The sequence below is a fragment of the Pteropus vampyrus genome, unplaced genomic scaffold (assembly GCF_000151845.1).
Source record: "Pteropus vampyrus isolate Shadow unplaced genomic scaffold, Pvam_2.0 Scaffold30, whole genome shotgun sequence".
NCBI classification, from domain to species: Eukaryota; Metazoa; Chordata; class Mammalia; order Chiroptera; family Pteropodidae; genus Pteropus; species Pteropus vampyrus.
Window position 1 is genome coordinate 4,681,859 of NW_011888811.1, and position 5,816 is coordinate 4,687,674.

At 34.4% G+C, this 5,816-nt stretch overlaps 1 pseudogene; it reads right to left on the reverse strand.

Annotated features, from left to right (window-relative positions):
* Window positions 1-119, reverse strand: LOC111737763 (annotated as a pseudogene).
* Between the last annotated feature and the right edge of the window lie 5,697 nt (window positions 120-5,816).

Sequence of the window (5,816 nt, forward strand, 5' to 3'; positions counted from 1 at the left end):
CGCCTATAGCACCTGGTCTTCTTAAGTGGTCTCCCATCCAAGTACTAACCAGGCCCGAGCCTGCTTAGCTTCTGAGATCAGATGGGATAGGGCTTGTTCAAGGTGACATGGCCGTAGACTCTATCACATTTTGAAGTTATAGCTAAGATATATCTTAAAGTTATACATCCTCTATGATTAGGTAAGGCAGGACCTCTATAGCACCTAGTTCTGGGGCTGTGGTAGAACTAATCAATATGATGACATGATCTGTTTGGGGTTTCTAACCATTCACTCAACACTGAGTTATGCATGACTGTGGGCTGACTATGCGTTAATAGTCATCAAGCTAAATGATTGCCCATTGTAGCATCAGTACCTAGCATTTTACTTTGCCCATAGTAGGTGCTTAAATGTTTGCTGAAATCTAGAACTTGGAATGAAAGTTTATACAACATGATGTTTGGTTCATGTGCAATCAGAATTGGTAAAACAATTAGGGGAACTCTAGGATATGCCAACTTCATAGAAATAAATTCAAGGATATTAATTAACACAGTAGATAGTTTCCTAAAAAGCAACTTGAAAAATCACACCTTTTGCAGCCCAACCATATTTTCTATTGATTTACATTATCTACTTAGAGCTCTTAGCCTTTATTTTGGATTGATCTTTGGTTGGCTCAATCTTCCGTTAATTGAACTCTGCTACTTCCTCATCTAATGTGTCTCCCCCATCTCAAGTGGTTAGTGATCTAAGCAACCACTACACAAAAAGAATTCCACGAAAAAGAATTTTACTGCTAATATATATGTATATATGCATAACATCTGTAAATATATATAATATATTATGTATGATATATAGCAAATAATAGAATAACTTTTTCTAATAATAATTCAATTTTACATATCAACTTTTTAAAGAAGAGATGTACTACTTAGTTTTTATAGCGGTAGTCATTTTTGAAAAACAGTTTATTAGGGAATAATCACAGTATTGGATTTCTTTGCAGTGTAGAAATTATGAATCAACATTTTCCTTACTGATGAATTTCATTTCACTTCACATTGTCATGCCCTGTTCATCAGTTTTCCATGGAAAGCATTAGTTATGTATAGGTAATTAAATTATAGTCCAGCAAAATAATAAAAGCATAGCTTTGGAGTTAGGCTGACCTAGGTTCAAATTCCACTTGAGAACTCACTGTATTTGTATCTTTGGGCAAATTATTAAACTTGGTCACTAATCTCTGAAAATTGTGGCAATAAGAACTCATGGGATTTTTAAGAGATAAACTACAGTAAAATAGTAAACCATTTAATACAATGTCTGGTACATGGTAGCTACGTTTACTAATATTATTTTTGTCATTACTAGTTTCATTAGTAAATAAATACTGGTGCATTTACTGGTACTTCTGATTCAGGCTTTATTGTCTAAAGTTTTCTGGCTTTTAGCAAGAAAATTCTGCCTAAGTCTTTTATTGACTATATTTAAAATCCAACATTTTATAAATAATGGAACTTAACTCAATAATAGCAAAATGAAATCTAACAATGGGATGTTGGTTTTATTCACAACCAATGAGACTGTTGATTCATTCTGTCAATTCGAGCTCTGCATTTGATAGGATTATTATTAGAATGTATGCTTGTAAGAAGGAGACTCAGACAGACAGTTGGAAATTAAGTGTGGAAAATGCTTTAAAATATGAATTTGCTATAAATCATGAGAGGTGCAATGGTGTTAAAGAAAACAACATAGGTCAGAGTATAATTACATCAACAAGTTTGTGAATTGCCTAGAAAGGTAACAAATATTTCTGATTTCCAAAACAAAATTAATAACACTGAATATGTCTCTCTTATTCATCAGCTATACTGTATAACATATTACAAATATTAAGGGCATATAGACATAAGTTCTAGCTAAATAAATATTACCCTATACATCGGTCAAAATTTATTTTTGTGATGAGTTCACTTAAGTCTAATTAATAGGCCTGTTAAATTTGTTCCAAAGTTTGCTCTTCTAAGGTAAATTCACAAGTGGTGGATTCTTCCAGTATTCCCTTACTCTGAGTTACAATTAATTTGGTAATTTACAGGGGGATGGTTTCCAAAAGGCCAGGAAGGCAGGGGTCCAATACGATAATCCCTATATTCTGAGGCTGGGTAAATGTAGAGCTGGAAGAGAAATACTCAGATCTGCTAATAGAAATTTACTGTCCCAGTTCCTCACCAATCAGATTGCCAATCGTACCTCATTAGTTTCCTAATTAAACTGTAAGTGTAATACATACACACAGATCATGTTTTTGAGCTACTGAAATACATTCATTTTCCAAAGGGCTAATCACATTAAATTGCTGAACCTAGAAAAAATTAAATTCTATAGCTATAATAATTCAAACTTGCCAGCATAAACCCATTTTTCAAAGAATAAAAATATCTACGAAATAATAACATTATTATTCTTGGGAGATTATTTTTTTTACTGTAGCAATCAGGTTTTAATTATGAAGTGAGCATCAAATATGACAACTAGCCAGTAAAATCAAATGACTATCTTCTGCCCAGTCAGCTTTCTTATTTCTCTTTTTGATTACTCTTAAGAAAGTAGAAATGATTTTTTAAAAATTCAAAGCAAGACTGAATTAAATACAAATGCCAAGTGAAGAGTGTGATAAGATTTTCAAGTCTATGGGCACAAAAGCTATTTCTGCAGTATCCTTGCAGGGTGATTTCTTAAGTGGGAGATAGCTCTGATTTGACAATGGTTCATAAAAGTATTTTCATCAATGGAAATACTGCAATGAGACAATGCTTCCTGTCACTTAGAAACAAAGTCGGCATTCATCTCTTTTGCACATTTAATATACCAGAGGCAGAAAGAAAGGTAACTTTTTTGTTTGATTAAAGTACATTAAAAATAGTTATGTGGAATAGACGTCTTGCTGCTACTAGAATTTTGTATAGAGAAAAAGCAGGACACTTATCAGATGGATTGCATGTAGTGTTATACATACTGTAAGAATGCAAAAGTATTTTTCTACAGATGAGTCAATAAGGCAGACATGGCGGGAGGCTTAGCATTGAGGATAATAAGGGACCCTGCCCAAAAAGGCCCTGATGACTGTGGTTGTTGAGGATAATCTGTGAAGGCCAGGTTGTTGGAATGATTCCCTCAGGCCAAAGGAAATTGTGTTTGGAGACTTGGAGGGAATTGAAGTTCTAGAAGTAAATGCGCATAAACTAGTATTCTAATCTCTGCAACAACTGACACTTTGTATAAAGCAAATAAATATTACTTTCACAGAATTTGATAAATGCAGAAATATTTTCCTTTCTACCAAAGTCACAATCCTCTAGAGTGGTAGTTGAATCATGTTTTAGAATAGATTTGGCAATATTTCAAAGCGAATTTGACTTTTTTAATGATGGATTTGTGCTACCTTGTTGTCTGAAATGGACGATTGGTGAGAACTTTGTTTTTATGTACTTCTATTTGTTTCAGGAAACTTTTTGTTTTATACTTCAGATTTACAGAAACAAGAAAATGATACATAGAATCCCCATATACCCCACAGCTAGTTTAACCTATTACTAACATCCTACATTACTGTGGTTCATTTGTCACAATGAACCAATATCAATATATTACTAACTAAAGTCCGTACTTTATTCAAAATTTTTAGTTTTTACCTAATGTCTTTTTTTTTTTTTCCTGTTCCAGGATCCCTTCTCAGATACCATTTATCATTTAATAGTCATTTCTTGTTAGGCTCTTGTTGACTATGAGCTTCTGAAACTTTTCTTGTGTTTCAGGACTATCATAGTTTTGAGGAATACTGGTCAGGTATTTTGTAGAATATCCCTCAATTAGGGTTTTTGTTTGTTTGTTTTGTTTGTTTTTGTTTTTGTTTTTCTTAAATATACTGAGACTATGGGTTTGGGGGAGGAAGATGACAAAGATGAAGTGCCATTTTCATTACATCATATGAATGGTACATACTGTCAACATGACCTATCACTTGACCAAGTGTTCACAATTGCTCATTTCTTACCCTCTGCTTTATCATGACTAGATTTTTGGCAAGCTTCTCTCCTCACATAGACCCCTGAACTTTGCTTGCCCTCAAGCGTGAGCAAACACTAAAATGCAGAACATGCCCCCTCCCCCCGACCCATGGACTTTTCTTGAGAATCTGCTGGCCACATTGAGACACATCTCCTATCAAACCACATTGATCATTAATCTTATCCCTGGTTTGCCCAGGATATTAGTTGCTAGGCTGCCATAACAGAACACCAATGGGAATTATTTTTTTCATAGTTCTGGAAGCTACAAGTCCAAGATCAAGGTGTTGGCGAGTTTGGTTTCTTATAAGGCCTTTCTCCTTGACTTAGTCACCCTCTTGCTGTGTCTTCACATGACATGCACTCTGTGTGTGTGCATCTCTGGTGTCTCTAAATTTCCTCTTCTTAGAAAGATAGTGAGATTGGATTAATTTTAATCACTTCTTTAAGGGTCTTATCTCTGAATATAGTCATATCTTGTGGTTTTGGGAGTTAGGGCTTCATCATATGAGTTTGGGGATACAATTCAGACCATAACACCCAATTGCACCTAATTTGCTGCTTACCCCTCCTTACTCTATAAAGAAAAGCCAATTACTGTTTCATTTTGAGGCATTTGCAGATTTCTAAGATCTGAGTGCCCATCCTATTACAATATAGTCATGTGCCATTTAATGATGGGAATACATTCTGATAAATGTGTCAGCAGGTGATTTCATCATTGTGCATATTTAAACAAACCTAGATGGTACTACACACCTAGGCTATATGGTGTAGACTATTCCTCTTAGGATACAAGTCTGTAGAAAATGTTACTGTATAAAACAATACAAGATTTAATCAAGCACAAGACAAAATGATGCAATCAAGAAATGCAGTAAGTACACAATGTATGAGGCCACTGTCTACATAACATAGCATAGTGTTTCACAGCAAACTTCTTTTTATGGTGACATTGGTTAATGAAATCCAGTAAGTTTCAAGTGTACAATTCAACAGTAAGTCATATATATACTGCATTGTGTGTTCATCGCCCATAGTTAGATTTCTTTCTGTCACCAAATATTTGATCCCATTTACCCCATCAACCTCCCCCCTTCTCCCCATCCTCTGGTAACCACTAGTCTATTGCAAACTTTTTTTGTAAGTAGAAAGCATACATTCTAAAATAACAATAAAAAGTATAGGATCATAACTACATAAACCAGTTACAGTTCTTTTATCATTATCAAGTATTAGGGTCTGCACATAATTGAATGTGCTATACTTTTATATGACTGGCAGCACAGGTTTGTTACAATGGTATCACCAAAAATGCATGAGAAATTCATTGTACTATGTCATTAGATGGCTACATCACAAGGCAATAGAAAAATTTCAGCTCCATTATAATCTTATGGGACCATAATTGTATGTGTTGACCGTGATTGAACAGAATGTCATTACAGGGCACATGATTGTAGTATTTTTTTTTTTTTTGAATAAAGTTTCTCCTTATCTAAGTCTGGGTTTGTTTTTATTTGACACAATGCTGATGTTGACTTTGACCACCTGGTTGAGATGATGTGTGTCAGGTTTCTCCACTATAAAATCCCTCTTCCTCTGACTCTTTTCCATATTGTACACTATGGAAAGAAGTCACTATGAGGTACAAGCACTCAACACTTAAGGAGTGAGGAGTTATGCTCTCTCTCCTTGAGGACCGAGTATTTACATTAAACATTTAGAATTCTTCTATGTGAAAGATTTGTCTAT